The sequence below is a fragment of the Pinus tabuliformis genome, chromosome 6 (assembly GCF_031772625.1).
Source record: "Pinus tabuliformis cultivar Carrire ecotype Pingquan chromosome 6, CPIR1, whole genome shotgun sequence".
Classification (NCBI taxonomy): domain Eukaryota; kingdom Viridiplantae; phylum Streptophyta; class Pinopsida; order Pinales; family Pinaceae; genus Pinus; species Pinus tabuliformis.
In genome coordinates this window covers 728,220,233-728,237,999 of record NC_142292.1, presented here as the reverse complement: position 1 = coordinate 728,237,999, position 17,767 = coordinate 728,220,233, and positions in this window count along the sequence as shown.

The following is a 17,767-nucleotide window of genomic DNA, read 5'->3' as shown; positions in this document are numbered from 1 at the left end:
ACATGTTAGGGCATGCCAATGTGACTTCCTATGAGGACTTCACACAAAGGGTTGTGGAACATTTTCATAGGAGGGATCCAGAGACACATTTCAAAGAGCAAACATAGCTCAAGTAGACAGGTAGCCCTAAGCACTACATATGAGAATTTTTTAGGGTATCAGCAATGGTGTCGGGCTTGTCAGATTCTAGGAGAGTCTATTCTTTTGTTGAGGGCTTGATGGAGCCTCTATGTGGGCTAGTGAGATCCCACAAGCCCACCACATCGCGGGAGGAAGTGAATTGCATTAAGGATATGTAGGACGCAATTCAAAAAACTAGGGCACCAGTTCCACCACGAGCTCATTTTCCACAAAGGGGTCATGACACTGGGCCCTCATCGTAGAGAGATATTCTAGGGTGTGGACACTTGGATGAGGAGACTAGGAGGGACCTTCGGAGGAGGAAGCTATGCTTCACCTACTAGGAGCCTTTGGGCCCTAGGCCATAGATGCACCATAGGCAAGGCCTATTATATTGAGGTCTTATCTAACAGTGACCATGAATATGATGTAGAGAAAGAGGAAAATGGAGGTGACAGTGAGCAACATGCAGCAAGAGGACCACCACCACCACCACCACCACCTGGGGGAGCACCTTTCGCACTTGTTGGAGGAGTGCTTGCTTCATTGCGAGGGGTTCTCGTATATTTGACCTTGAGGATCGGAGGCACAATGCATGGGTAGTGTGTCTCAGTATTGGTGGACAATGGGGCTACCCACAACTTTATTGATGCACAGATGGTACATAGGAAGGGCATTCCCATGAAGACTTTTGAGGGCTTCTGAATCCTTGTGCCAGAGGACAGGACCATGCAGTGCACCTGGTATGTTCCCTCTTCGATGGTGATCATGGGGAACTATTCAATCACTAACCACTTCTTTGTGGTTGATGTGTCCAGAAAGCCAATGTGGTGTTGGGTGTCCAGTGGCTCTATTCTCTTGGGCGAGTTACCACGGATTGGCAGATATTGGGGGTGGAGTTCATGGGGCCATATGGGAAGTTAGTTGTGCTGAGGGGAATGCACTCATATCCACCATAGACAATTTCAGCACACAGTATGGAGGTAGACCTAAGTCATGGAGACATTAAGTGGGTAGTGGATTTGAGGATTTTAAAGGCAAGGGATCAACCCCAACCACCACATCTAGATGTTTAGGCCATCCTAGATAGATATCCAGTAGTATTTGGAGACGTCCCACTAGGGAGGCCACCTGATAGGGGGTTTGAGAACACTATTAAACTATATCTATGGGTATAGGTAGTCATCACGACCCCATACAAACATCCCAAGGTCTATCAAGATGAGATTGAGTGAGCTTTTCAAGAGTTGCTGGCATTGGGGCACATTAGGCTCTGCTCTAGCCCCTTCGATTCATCAGTTTTTCTAGTAAAGAAGAAGGATGGTACATTGCATATGTGCATTAACTATAGAGATCTTAATAAGAAGACTCTGAAGAACCAGTAGCCCATCCCTCATATAGATGAGCTTATGAATGAGCTTAGAGTACTTCTCTAAGATATACTTACGTTCAAGGTACCATTGTTGATTTTTGGTAGCATCAAATGTGCTCTAAACCTCAAAATTTGCAGGGAGGTTAGGACACATGTATTCCACAAAACCCAAAAATCGTTTTGGGAAATTCCACCCAGAGACATTTTTATTAAAATAATTAATTATTTTTAATGGATGCCTAAGTCTAAACTTAGGAAATTAAAATAATTATAGGGTATTAATTAAAGTGACGGTGAAATTTCTAGAAGAAGATGAGGATCAAGTCAAAATGACCTGAGCCATTGATTAGAATCTAATTTGAGTCATTGATTACTCAACTGGAGGATTATAAGAAGGACTTCGATGGGCATTTGGAAAACACATTGAAGAGAGATCAAGAGATCAAATTTCTCAAAGAGGGCAATGTAGCAGTTGCTAGAGAATCGATCAAGGTGATTTATTGTGGTGATGGGTAGGGATACTAGACCAGAGGAAGCTTTCTAGATCCAAGGAGTGTAAGACAAAGGAGGAAGAAAGCAGTTCAATGAGGCAGAGCACTACCACACAGAGGCAACACAAAGCTTTAGAGGGAGTTTGAATTCCGTCTAGGAGAGATGAGATTCAGTGCAGGAAGTAGGGGTGTGAGACCACAAGGCCTAGAGATCGAATTTCCAGTCAATAGGAGGTCAAAAGAGGGATTGATGCAGAGCCCAGCCAGAGTGATGCAGTTCTGCATAGGGTTGACACAGAAGCTGCGCAGAGGTAGCATGGGGCTAGTCAGAAATCCCCTGATCATAATTGAAATATCCCAAAACAGTGTGAGATTTCTCTCATTAACCTTTTTGCCAGTTTCTCTCTGTATTGGATAGCCATTTGAACATACAACTAATTGTACTTAGATTTAATACTGCATAATAATTAAAACCCTCAGTTGTTGCACTGGTTTCCCCGCATTAGGTTTTTTTGGGGACTTTTGTCCAAAAATAACGGTGTCATGTTTTGTGTATTTCTTTCTTGCTCAGTTTCTTGTTTCCGCATTTAATTTAATTGGTGAAGTTTGCAATGTATTAGTTTCGGTATTTGTTGTAGTATGCAGTAAATAATTTGTTCAATAATTTAACAAATAGAAGATACTTAATCAGTTGTTGCATTAGAAATTTGGGTCTCCAAATTTTCACAACCATCATATTCGGTTGGGGCATCAGGATATCCCTAAGACAACTTTCAAGTGTCACTACAACCACTTTGAGTTTTTGGTTATGTCATTTGGGCTGACCAACACACCTATTACTTTCTAGTCTTGCATGAACCATGTGTTCTACAAGCAGTTGCACATGTTCATGTTGGTGTTCTTTGACGACATATTGATTTACAGTAAGACATGGGAGGAGCACCTAAATAATATAAAGGAGGTGCTTCGTATTTTGGAGGGGAGGAATTTTTATGCAAAGTTGTCCAAGTATGATTTTTATTTGACTAAGATGCTCTACTTGGGGCACATTATTGGAGAGGATGGAGTGTGGGTGCATGAGGAGAATATTAGAGCCATTCGAGATTGACCAGTTCCCCGGAATGTGACTGAGCTTAGGGGCTTTGTGGGCATTTTAACATATTACAGGAATTTCATAAAGGGCTTCTCATAGCTAGAGGAACCCCTCACAGATTTGACTAAGAAGGGGGCATTCGCATGGACGGATAGCGTACAAGAAACATTTGAGAACCTCAAGAAGGTGATGAGAAGTTGTCTGATGTTGGCTTTGCTTGATTTTACACAACCATTCACCTTGGAGTGTGATGCATCATGTGAGGGAATTGGTGCAGTATTGTCACAGGTAGTAGATTTTGAGAGTCAAAAAATCCTTAGTCATGAGAGGTTGTACTCTATCTATGACAAGGAGATGTTGGCCATTATGCATGCATTGGCGAAATTCTGGAAGACTGATCATAATAGTCTTTGCCACTTTTTGGAGTAGAAGAGCCTCAATGAGAGGTAACATAAGTGGGTCAACATGATTAAGGCCTACGTTTTTGACATAGATTATGTCAAGGGCAAGCAAAACATAGTGCAGTTGCCCTATCCAGGAGGCCCACAACACTTTCACTCGTGAGAATCTTCCATGATTGGAAGGCACATATTTTGGTGGAGTACTACAAGGATTGATAATCATGTGAGATCTTGGATGGTGCTCATGGGGATGAGCACTACCAAGAGATGGATGATTTCATTTACTACAAGGGTTGCATATATTTGGCACTTGGTTCACAGTTGAGGGGCAAGACTCTCCATGTAGCACATGATTCACTACTATTAGGATATCAGGGGTTCCTGAAAACTTACAGGACAGTTAGGGAGCACTTCAATTGGAGGGGCCTCAAGGGGGATGTGTTGAGGAATGTGTAAGAGTGTGAGGTATGCTAAAGGAACAAGGGGGGGGTTGACTCATCCCGCTGGGTTACTGCAGACACTTCCCATTCCTGAGGGAAGTGGGAGATCATTTCGATGGAATTCATCACAAGACTTCCTATGGTGGACCAATTTAGGAAGTGTGCCCACTTATTTGTTATCCCCACCATGTACACTTCTTCGCTAGTGGCAAAGCTATTCTTTAGAGATATTTTCAGGTTGCATGGTCTCCCCAAGACCATAATCATTTACAGGGGCAATCGCTTCATGGGGGGATTTTGACAGGAGATCTTTAAGTTTGTGGGAACAAAGCTCACTCCTAGTACCAGCTACCACGCTCAGATAGATGGGTAGATCAAGATAGTTAATAAGTGGTTGGAGGAATAATTAGAGAATTATGTGACAAGGAATCAGCGAGCCTGGATAAGATGGTTGCACACAGGAGAGTATTGCTACAATACTACCTACCATATGTCTATTGGTATGTCACCTTTTCGTGCTTTATATGGATATGATGTTTTATCTTTTGCTGACCTTGGTTTTGGAGACAGTAGAGACCCAAGGAAAAAACATTGGATATAGGAGAGCCAATACATCCTTAAGGCTCTCAAAGACAATTTGCAATCTACCCAAAATCAACAAAAGATGTATGTAGACAGACATAGGTTTGAGAGAAAATCCACGTTCAAGAAAAGGGGGACGAGAAGCCATAACCACGTTCTTATGGGCCCTACAAGGTGATAAAGATAATTGGTGAGGTGGCATATGAGCTAGAGCTCCCCCTGGAAGCAAGGTACACAATTTCTTTCATGTCTCATGCTTCAAGAAGGTATTAGGACAACATGTGACAACAGCTATTGAGCTACCCCCGTTGGATGATGAGGGGCATTTGGTCTTGGAGCCTAAAATTATTTGGATACAAGGGAGAGGAGATTGAGGAGTGGAGTTATTAATGAGTTTTTAATCAAGTGGAAAAACCTGCTTGATGAGGATGCCACTTAGGAAGGTGAATAGATACTTCAGCACCCATCACTATAGTTTCTTGCAGGCAAGCAACATTCTTGGCATGGATGACTATGATATTCCCACATAGCAAATATTTCTAAGTGAAAATATCATTTTTGCTCAGTTTTGACATTTTTGGCTCTACACTTAAGAAAAGCAAGTTAGGACGACCCCACTTTGATTTTTGGAGGAAATATCTTTCTAACATTAGGAAAGGGGAAATTTTAGAGAGAAGTGAAAGGTGGGGACTGTTAGCGCTTGAAATTTCACCTCAGGCTGAGAAAGGTAAACCTCAAGGCCACATCAAACCACTTAGCCTCGTAGCTAGCCCTACAGGGCAGGAGAGGGCTCTCTCCGGTCTATCTCGGTAAAATCTTCAATGGATGAGATGAAAAATAGGGTAACACTGATTTTAGGCTAGTAAACTGATCAAAAGGATTGATTTGGGGTTTTTAGGGTTTTTGGTGGAAAATTGGGGAAATGGCAATTTTGGGTGCGGGGATTGGACATAGTTTCTGCAGGGGGTTCTTTGGGGCGAGATAGGAGACAGTATTGATGTCTTTGATTGATGTGGATGGTCAGGAATGATAGGTGAGGAGCTAAGGAGAGCAAACAATAAGTTTGAATTCTCCTTAAACAGTAGAAAACATTGAAATTAAACAAACTTAAAAGCAGAGCATGACAGTCATGAATTCTTACTTTAACACTTCGTTTGCTTAATGTGCAGAAGGAAAAGAAAGGAAATGATTCACATAACACACTTACAGGTACATAGAGAAACACACCATCAATACATGTAACCACAAGAATCCCAAAAAGGACTGCAAAACCCTGGTCTTCCTTAGCCAAAAATTGTAGAGATACAGTGAATAATACAATGATAGCTTCTCCCTCAAGAGTCCAACCATGAAAATGAGCAAGAAAGTACATAATATAGATGATCTAACCTCTTTCCCTGCCTCCATGGGTCGAGCTCACTATCCTAGGAGCTGTTTCAACCACTTCTAAACTAAGCACTACAAACTAGGCAGTCACAACAACTTGCCTCTATAAGCTAGGAAACCAATTCATTCATTTAATATTTACCCTTTTCATGAATGAATCTTCTAGAAGTATTACATAAGAGTAAAAGTGTCTTAAAAGTACAATAATTACATCAAAGAGAATCATAATTCAACCCCAAAAAGTCAAACTGGGTCAAACTGCGTTTTTCTGAGCTGTACAGTGCATTTTGGAAAAATCTGCATGACGGGTCGCGCGCCCCTGCTTAACGGGTCGCGCGCCTTTGGAGCCACTTTTGGGGCACTTTAAGGTGTTCAAATTGGGCAAGGGTAGGCTTGTTGGAAAGGTCTGTGAGTCTACTTTCCAACCCAACTAGAATTTTTGAATTTGGAGTTCATTTGCCCTGTCAAAAATCAAATCTCCCAAGACTGCTTTCTGCAATTCAAAAAAGTGGCAGAAAGTCATTTTTTGCTAGTTTTTTGACTTTCTGGAGGCCCAAAACTTCACCAAATCTCAAGTCCATCCATGAGCATGTGTAACTTTGCATGAAAAATCTGGAAATGTTGAGTTTTTTCCAAATGGAGTTGCCATGATGAAGGGTCGCGCGGGGGGTGAGACCCGTTAATGGGAAAAACCTGCAAATTGCCTGAAAATGCCAAAATTCACCCAAAATTCTCAAAATTTCTTGGGATTTGTGCTGTGGCTAGGCTATTTAGTGCCTTGATCCTTGAGTGAAGCCTCAGCCAAGATACGGAGGGGATTGGGCCTCTTTCTCCGTTTTAGTGCCTCGGTCAACCGCCTTTTAAGCACCTTCATTTTTGCTTTGCACACGTGCATCCGTGCCCAATAATGGTTTTTCATGTTTCTCAGCAACTTTTTATCTTGGTTGGCCTTAGCCAACAGCCTCTCCAAGTGTGCATTGACCCGGATGAGCATGGTCTCCCGCTCCATTGGCACTAGATCACCGGGCCTTCTTCGATTCAAGATTCGGTCACTACGAATCCTCCACAACTCATCAAGAGTTTTCTCATCCTCCAACTGTTTGTTGCGCTGCTCCAGGTATGAGATTGTCCATTGTGCACCTTCTAGTCTCTTTTGCAATACTTCATTTTCAGCTCTAAGGTGTTGAATGATCTCCTTTGCCTCTTGGCTCGGAAAACTGGCCTCAAGATCAACAAGCTCAATATCTGGAACTCTTGATGGCCCCTCATCAATCATGGGCTGCTTGCCCCTCTGTGCTGCTGAAGAGAGCGAGGCCCCTTCCACCTGATGTGGAGATAACACTCGCTGAGCTGATGATGAAGGCGAGACCCCTTCCACCTGCTGTGGAGATAGTACTCGCCGAGCTGCTGCAAATAAGGCCCTCGGGCCTTTCTGATAGGTAACCAAAGGTGAGGAGCTGACATGTCTAGTGACAGGGATGTCATGCTGTTGTGATGGTCCTCCCTCCTCGTGAACAACCTCAGGATGTGGCGAGGGTGGTGCTGTGAAAAACTCACGAGAGATGAGCTCCTCCCATGAGATGCCCTGCTGAGCCAATTGATGCAATACTACAAGCTGAATCAAACCATAATGGTACAGGCTCCTATACTGCTGTGCCGGGCTCTTCCTCTGCAACATGGACACCATCCTCTGAATGTTCTGATAGAAGAAAACAGGGATGTTCATCATCCGTACCCGTGTGAAGTGCATCAATAGGCGAATATGGTACGAATATATCTATGAAAATCTGCCCTCACAGGTAAAATAGTGCATGATGAGTCTCATCATGGGAGCATACTCGCTCCTGAGAAATCTGAAGGGAAACACACCTGTCAAGTGTCTCATGAATGCTGGTCTAACAAAAGGCTCAAAGTGAACATTGTCCAACACCTTGCGTTTATTCCACACCTCCCCAACATTAGGTATCCCTGTGGCATGTGAGATCACCTCGGGTGTCAATGTAAAGTTCACCCCTGCAAGGTTGACATGTCCATCATGCAAGTGTAAAACAAATAGGCGAGCCAACTCTCTGTGGTGCTGAATCCGAGAGATCCTCTCACAAAACTCATAGCAAGACATATACTGGAAACATGTGACTGCCATAGGACAAGCCTGTAAATCTGCTAAAGAGGTGGGCTCCTCTCGCCTATGATGACCACCCTTTCCACCCTTATGAGGCCTCCTCTGTACCTCAATCTCTTAAGCTGATGACTGGTCATCACTTTGCTCATAGGTTTCGGTTTCTGACATTGTTTAAGGAGCAAAGTGGACAAACTGTGCTGTTGTTTCTGCCTGTAAAAAGCTGATTTATATGTTGTTTCAAGGGGACAAGGAACATGAGGGAAATGTTAGGGGAGGGACATTTTTACAAGGAAAATGGGAATACATGTATACAACAGGGAATTTAGGGAAAAACACTGCAAACATCACTGCACATGCATCATCAAATTCATGTGTTTACATGGGCATATGGAGAAGTAGGGTTAGGGTTTGTATTTATTTTACAATTTAGCAAGGGGAAATTACATGGAAATACAAGGGAAGTGAAAAGGGGAAAGAGGAAAATAATTACAAGGGAAAAAACATGAACAGCAATAAACCCTAGCACATTTTAATAATCAAACATTGCAGTCGTATGGAGCCTCTTCCTCTTGCACAATTTGATCTTTAAACACATTCATGATGTCTTTTAAACATAACCAGCAACCATTTCCAAGTTTGGAGAACCTACCTCAAGCAATTTGATGATTTGGAGGGTGCTTGAACGAATTTGCAATGAGTTTGGAAGGGAGGTCGCTGACGGGTCGCGCGCCTCACCCAACGGGTCGCCCCCGTTATGAAATTACACTGCGGGTTGAGCTCTGACGGGTCGCGCGCGCCTGATGGGTCGCGCGCCTGGCCTGACGGGTCGCGCGCCTGTCCTGCTCCCAATTTCGACCAATTTTCACTCAAAATCGCTTGGATGCTCGCCCAATCTCTCTTGCAAGTGTCTTGGATGCACAATGAGAGTAAAAGGAGGGAGATTGGGTCTTTATAAGCTTCATTTGAATAAATTTCATGCTCAAACCCACTTTCTAATGTTTCTCTTTGACACTTTATAAAAATGACTTTTTGGTTTCCTTTGTCCTGAAATTGACTCATTTAGTGCTTTGGCTTGATTCTTTTTGCAGGGAGATCATCTGAGGGATCTTGGCAAGGGAGCCATGGTTACATGTTGTCCTTGGAAACCTTTTGAAATTTCATCACTTTTTACAAAAATTTGAAAAATGACCTTGGCTTTAAAAACAGAGTTTTTAAATCCAAGGTGAAAATTAACTGTACAAGATAAAAAAATTCGAAGAAACATCTTTACAATCATCCCTCTGGCTTGCTGAGCACTTATTGACCTTCAGAAACATGACCTTGTAAACATACTTGACCAAAACCCTAGACCTAGGAATTTGACCTCAAGACAAGACAAGACAAGCTTGAAAGAGCTTAATGACTGAAATGACTTTGATCCAGCAATGCCAAGAGGGGGACAAAGGCACCAGCTCCTCCATCAGGGTTATGGCATGCCTAATGGAATGCAGAAAATGACACTGATGAGACACCTACTTATGCAAATGCAAAGAGCTTTGATCGCTGATGGAGGGCTACTAGACCGACTCTAACATTGGCTCCAATGGGGATGGTAGCTCCTTGGAGGTACCAAGAACCTTAGACCTCTGGGAGAGCAGACCAGTGCTTTTAACCATTGGGCGATGGAGTCATTATTTCGGCAAACGACACAAGACTTTGACTCATTTATTGACTGAAACTTGATTCAAACCGACTCAATTATGAAACCTACATGACTGAAAACTGACTCACAAATGACTCATGACTGACTTAACTAAAACAAGAACTTACAAAGCTTATTGAAGGGCAGCAGTCCATCAAGATTTGAAATCATGATGACAACCACCTGTGTTTCTTACAAGACAATATACATCAAACTATATCAAAATGCCAATGCAACCAATCAAGGAGATGCCTTCTTGACTGATTCTCCCAATCAGATCTCATGATCAACAATAGATACTGGTAACTGGGCATCCTAAAACATAGCTGACCATGATCTCCTTCATCACTGAACACTGCAATAATCACTTTCACTGCTGACTGTAACAAATCTGCCATTGGATCCTGGAAAACATGAAGACTTGACATTGCCACCTCCTGCTGAAAGATCAAGGTGTCCTTTGCTTCAAATTCTGATCTGCCTTCATCATGTGCTTCAGAGAGAGTATGTTCCTGGGCTTCAAAAAACTCTGAACCAATGGATGAGCAGATCTCTTCTTGGAAAAGCATTTCAGCACATGAAACATATGAAGAATCTGAAAGGTAATCCTGTATGCTATGATCTTCAGTAGTCAGACAATATGGTAGGTGATCTTCATATGATATGACAGCCGGATTATCATCTTTATGAAGAAAAACATTATCTGTTTGCTGATCTACAAGACAATCATCTTCTTCAACAGAGGAAGGAGTTTCCCCAACACTTTCCTGACTATGTGTGCACTGCAAATCTGTTGTAGCTTGGGCTGTAACAAAACCTTTCAAGAGCTGATCTATCTCCTCTTCAGACAAAGGAGACAATACCTCTTGTTTTCTTCTGCTTAAACAATAATTATCGCCATATGACAGGGCACTCAAACTATCATTTATTACTGGGTGATTGAAAGGAGATTCATCACTTACTTGCACAAAGATCTCACCTTGCTGTTCATGAACATCTGAATCCAAAACTCTGTCTATGATCTCAACAGTAGAGCTCTCTTTGATGGGCTTAAGCATAAGATATTCCTGGTCATCATATTCTAAATGTTGATCTGAAATAGCTGACTTGATTGCATCACATTCTGAAATAGAATCTTGACTACCCTGCACGTTGTCTTCTTCTGTGGGCAGATCTGAAATAGAACCCTCTCTTTCAACATGTTCAGCCATATGGAAATCTTCAGCCTGCTGATCTTGACAAGTATCCTCTAAGATTTCTATGTGCTGCTGAAACGGATTTTCATACAGAGCCTCCATGATCTCAACATCCATAAAATTATCATCTTCATAATATTTCTCTAGGCTTTCAATAAAACTATAAGCATGCTTGCAACAGTCATGAACCAAATTTAATGATGGATAAGAGTCCTTATATCGTTCAATGAACATAGTATGAAAATCCTTTAAACAGTAAATACAAGCAGGCGGAAAATTTTCATACCATGATTGGGCTTTACCTTCCAGAGTTGCCAAGAATATCTTCATCAAGCAATCTTCAGGAAAATCCACCTTCAACTTGCGGATATGCATGTGAAATCTAACTAGATGTAAAGCAGCATCCTTCTTACCATCATCATTAAATATAGGCAAATTCCTTGACCAATCTACCTTCGTAATTTTATTTGGAAAACCGGGGATGTGATCTCGGCTCATGGGAGCATATCTTCTTGCAATCTGATCCATCTTGAAAATCTCAAAGCTACTAATCTCTCTACAGTGAAGTCACCATGAAACATTGATCTCTGGATTTTTCAGTGAAGGAGTCGCCAGTGAATGATTTCAGCCTTGTCAGTGTCTGATCGTTGTCCACTATCAACAATCAGATCTGAACTTGATACATGTACTGGGGTAAAATGAAAATGAAGTGTTGTATTCACAAGCTCACGGAGATTGACTGAAGCAGCGTTTATCTACTTCCGCTTATGCAAAGCAAAAGCGTTTCGAAGGCTACCTGGCATAACTTCAGGCTCCGTCTAAGACTTATGAAACAAACACATCAATCCACAGACAAGTTTTTTCTCCCTAGTATGGTCGCCAGTATGTTAGCGCTTGAAATTTCACCTCAGGCTGAGAAAGGTAAACCTCAAGGCCACATCAAACCACTTAGCCTCGTAGCTAGCCCTACGGGGCAGGAGAGGGCTCTCTCCAGTCTATCTCGGTAAAATCTTCAATGGATGAGATGACCAATAAGGTAACACTGATTTTAGGTTAGTAAACTGATCAAAAGGGTTGATTTGGGGTTTTTAGGGTTTTTGGTGGAAAATTGGGGAAATGGCAATTTTGGGTACGGGGATTGGACACAGTTTCTGCAGGGGGTTCTTTGGGGCGAGATAGGAGACAGTATTGATGTCTTTGATTGAGGTGGATGGTCAGGAATGACAGGTGAGGAGCTAAGGAGAGCAAACAATAAGTTTGAATTCTCCTTAAACAGTAGAAAACATTGAAATTAAACAAACTTAAAAGCAGAGCATGACAGTCATGAATTCTTAATTTAACACTTCGTTTGCTTAATGTGCAGAAGGAAAAGAAAGGAAATGATTCACATAACACACTTACAGGTACATAGAGAAACACACCATCAATACATGTAACCACAAGAATCCCAAAAAGGACTGCAAAACCCTGGTCTTCCTTAGCCAAAAATTGCAGAGATACATTGAATAATACAATGATAGCTTCTCCCTCAAGAGTCCAACCATGAAAATGAGCAAGAAAGTACATAATATAGATGATCTAACCTCTTTCCCTGCCTCCATGGGTCGAGCTCACTATCCTAGGAGCTGTTTCAACCACTTCTAAACTAAGCACTGCAAACTAGGCAATCACAACAACTTGCCTCTATAAGCTAGGAAACCAATTCATTCATTTAATATTTACACTTTTCATGAATGAATCTTCTAGAAGTGTTACATAAGAGTAAAATTGTCTTAAAAGTACAATAATTACATCAAAGAGAATCATAATTCAACCCCAAAAAGTCAAACTGGGTCAAACTGCGTTTTTCTGAGCTGTACAGTGCATTTTGGAAAAATCTGCCTGACGGGTCGCGCGCCCCTGCTTGACGGGTCGCGCGCCTTTGGAGCCACTTTTGGGGCACTTTCAGGTGTCCAAATTGGGCAAGGGTAGGCTTGTTGGAAAGGTCTGTGAGTCTACTTTCCAAACCAACTAGAATTTTTGAATTTGGAGTTCATTTGCTCTGTCAAAAATAAAATCTCCCAATACTGCTTTCTGCAATTCAAAAAAGTGGCAGAAAGTCATTTTTTGCTAGTTTTTTGACTTTCTGGAGGCCCAAAACTTCACCAAATCTCAAGTCCATCCATGAGCATGTGTAACTTTGCATGAAAAATCTGGAAATGCTGAGTTTTTGCCAAATGGAGTTGCCATGATGAAGGGTCGCGCGGGGGGTGAGACCCGTTAATGGGAAAAACCTGCAAATTGCCTGAAAATGCCAAAATTCACCCAAAATTCTCAAAATTTCTTGGGATTTGTGCTGTGGCTAGGCTATTTAGTGCCTTGATCCTTGAGTGAAGCCTCAGCTAAGATACGGAGGGGATTGGGCCTCTTTCTCCGTTTTAGTGCCTCGGTCAACCGCCTTTTAAGCACCTTCATTTTTGCTTTGCACACGTGCATCCATGTCCAATAATGGTTTTTCATGTTTCTCAGCAACTTTTTATCTTGGTTGGCCTCAGCCAACAGCCTCTCCAAGTGTGCATTGACCCGGATGAGCATGGTCTCCCGCTCCATTGGCACTAGATCACCGGGCCTTCTTCGGTTCAAGATTCGGTCACTACGAATCCTCCACAACTCATCAAGAGTTTTCTCATCCTCCAACTGTTTGTTGCGCTGCTCCAGGTATGAGATTGTCCATTGTGCACCTTCTAGTCTCTTTTGCAATACTTCATTTTCAGCTCTAAGGTGCTGAATGATCTCCTTTGCCTCTTGGCTCGGAGAACTGGCCTCAAGATCAACAAGCTCAATATCTGGAACTCTTGATGGCCCCTCATCAATCATGGGCTGCTTGCCCCTCTGTGCTGCTGAAGAGAGCGAGGCCCCTTCCACCTGATGTGGAGATAACACTCGCTGAGCTGATGATGAAGGCGAGACCCCTTCCACCTGCTGTGGAGATAGTACTCGCCAAGCTGCTGCAAATAAGGCCCTCGGGCCTTTCTGATAGGTAGCCAAAGGTGAGGAGCTGACATGTCTAGTGACATGGATGTCATGCTGCTGTGATGGTCCTCCCTCCTCGTGAACAACCTCAGGATGTGGCGAGGGTGGTGCTGTGAAAAACTCAAGAGAGATGAACTCCTCCCATGAGATGCCCTGCTGAGCCAACTGATGCAATACTACAAGCTGAATCAAACCATAATGGTACAGGCTCCTATACTGCTGTGCCGGGCTCTTCCTCTGCAACATGGACACCATCCTCTGAATGTTCTGATAGAAGAAAACAGGGATGTTCATCATCCGTACCCGTGTGAAGTGCATCAATAGGCGAATATGGTACGAATATATCTGTGAAAATCTGCCCTCACAGGTGAAATAGTGCATGATGAGTCTCATCATGGGAGCATACTCGCTCCTGAGAAATCTGAAGGGAAACACACCTGTCAAGTGTCTCATGGATGCTGGTCTAACAAAAGGCTCAAAGTGAACACTGTCCAACACCTTGCGTTTATTCCACACCTCCCCAACATTAGGTATCCCTGTGGCATGTGAGATCACCTCGGGTGTCAATGTAAAGTTCACCCCTGCAAGGTTGACATGTCCATCATGCAAGTGTAAAACAAATAGGCGAGCCAACTCTTTGTGGTGCTGAATCCGAGAGATCCTCTCACAAAACTCATAGCAAGACATATACTGGAAACATGTGACTGCCATAGGACAAGCATGTAAATCTGCTAAAGAGGTGGGCTCCTCTCGCCTATGATGACCACCCTTTCCACCCTTATGAGGCCTCCTCTGTACCTCAATCTCTGAAGCTGATGACTGGTCATCACTTTGCTCATAGGTTTCGGTTTCTGACATTGTTTAAGGAGCAAAGTGGACAAACTGTGCTGTTGTTTCTGCCTGTAAAAAGCTGATTTATATGTTGTTTCAAGGGGACAAGGAACATGAGGGAAATGTTAGGGGAGGGACATTTTTACAAGGAAAATGGGAATACATGTATACAACAGGGAATTTAGGGAAAAACACTGCAAACATCACTACACATGCATCATCAAATTCATGTGTTTACATGGGCATATGGAGAAGTAGGGTTAGGGTTTGTATTTATTTTACAATTTAGCAAGGGGAAATTACATGGAAATACAAGGGAAGTGAAAAGGGGAAAGAGGAAAATAATTACAAGGGAAAAAACATGAACAGCAATAAACCTTAGCACATTTTAATAATCAAACATTGCAGCCGTATGGAGCCTCTTCCTCTTGCACAATTTGATCTTTAAACACATTCATGATGTCTTTTAAACATAACCAGCAACCATTTCCAAGTTTGGAGAACCTACCTCAAGCAATTTGATGATTTGGAGGGTGCTTGAACGAATTTGCAATGAGTTTGGAAGGGAGGTCGCTGACGGGTTGCGCGCCTCACCCAACGGGTCGCGCCCGTTATGAAATTACACTGTGGGTTGAGCTCTGACGGGTCGCGCGCGCCTGACGGGTCGCGCGCCTGGCCTGACGGGTCGCGCGCCTGTCCTGCTCCCAATTTCGACCAGTTTTCACTCAAAATCGCTTGGATGCTCACCCAATCTCTCTTGCAAGTGTCTTGGATGCACAATGAGAGTAAAAGGAGGGAGATTGGGTCTTTATAAGCTTCATTTGAATAAATTTCATGCTCAAACCCACTTTCTAATGTTTCTCTTTGACACTTTATAAAACTGACTTTTTGGTTTCCTTTGTCCTGAAATTGACTCATTTAGTGCTTTGGCTTGATTCTTTTTGCAGGGAGATCATCTGAGGGATCTTGGCAAGGGAGCCAGGGTTACATGCTGTCCTTGGAAACCTTTTGAAATTTCATCACTTTTTACAAAAATTTGAAAAATGACCTTGGCTTTAAAAACAGAGTTTTTAAATCCAAGGTGAAAATTAACTGTACAAGATAAAAAATTTCGAAGAAACATCTTTACAATCATCCCTCTGGCTTGCTGAGCACTTATTGACCTTCAGAAACATGACCTTGTAAACATACTTGACCAAAACCCTAGACCTAGGAATTTTACCTCAAGACAAGACAAGACAAGCTTGAAAGAGCTTAATGACTGAAATGACTTTGATCCAGCAATGCCAAGAGGGGGACAAAGGCACCAGCTCCTCCATCAGGGTTATGGCATGCCTAATGGAATGCAGAAAATGACACTGATGAGACACCTACTTATGCAAATGCAAAGAGCTTTGATCGTTGATGGAGGGCTACTAGACCGACTCTAACGGGGACGACTCCCAAAAAGGGGAATTCATACCCCCTTGAGAAATTCGACTTGGTGAAGAGGGAGAAGAGGGAATTCGACTTAGGGGACCCACTTGAATGAGATATGGGGCAGCAAGTTAAATTGGGATAATGAGCTCCATTTTGGGTCTTTTGCTAATTTGAGAATCGAACCCCTTGTACGCTTGAGCGATTGAGCCATGTCTACACTGTGTTGTTCAACACAAGATATTTCCAACCGAGAATCTTAACTCCATCTTTAGTGGACTTCGAATGCCACTCTAGGGGAGACACCTTCACCTTTCAAAGTTGTTCTGGGACTAATTTGTAGGCACAAACATTCAGTACTTGAAGCATATCGAGCACAAAATAGGAGTGCATGTTTCTTGGTAGAGCCATCTTGGTGTTGGGTTGATTCCAGGACTTTGAGGGTTGGTTTCTTGGTGTATTTTCTAGAGATTTTAGGTGGGTTGCAGAGTTGATTTGGTGGCTATTTACTGGGCCTATTTTTTCCTATTATGTGTCTACGAAAAAGGAGTTCTGGCCCTGCACGGTTCATAAAGGAGACTACATGTTGGAGAGGCTTGGCAGGGAATTTGGAGTTGGGTTTTTCTAGGAGATATAAGGAGGATTATTGGCGGATTTTCTCAACATTTTTTAGGGGTTTTGCTAGTTGATTCCCTATAGTGTGAATTACCCAGTTGGAGTAGGGGCTCACTATAATTGGGGTAATTTTGGAAGGTTGGAACTAGGCCCAACCCTTTCTGGGTATTTCTGGGTTATTTGAGGGGAGTCAAATATTAATTGGTCGTATTTCCTAAGCACTCTAGAGGGCTCAAATAGGGGTCTCTTTCCATCTAACAGTTGTAGATTTTCTAGGCCAACACATAAGCTTGAGGAGGAAGCACTTCATAGCATCAGAGCAACACATTTTCTCACCTGGGATTTGTCCAGCTTGCTTCGGCAAGCCCAGGTCCACATATTCCATACATTTGTACTCTCCTCTTTGATAATGAAATGGCTTAGCTTAGCACAACTTTTGGCTGAGTTATTGGTATCTAATTGCTTGTTAAATTTTGTGTTGTATGGTGAAATTTGCTTTGTTTATCATTGTTATTTCCTATTAGGAATATTACAGGAGATAATTTCTTAGTGCTCACCGATTTTGTGAATGAATTTGAAACATTTTTCAAAATTTCCACCTTTACTAATGGAACCTTCTTGTATTCAATCATATTTCTCACATAGTGATATTAAACATCAATTTGATTTGTATTAGAATGATAAGCTAAGTTTTTCACTAGGAATATTGCACTTTGAGTATTGCAATATTAACTTATATCATATTATACCAATTTAATACCCGAATGTCATATTTTCAACCATAATGATCCCGTGCTTGGATGAGTGACTACAATTTATTTAGCTTATGTAATTGAGAGTGCTGCTGCAGACTGTCTCTTTCTCATCCAATTAATTACTCCTCCAAATAGGTTAAGCACATACCCATTTGTAAACATCTTACAATCTAGATCTCCAACATACTCTACATCAATAAAACCATGTATATCAAACACTTTTTTCAATCCTAGTCATACTTGGTAACACAATC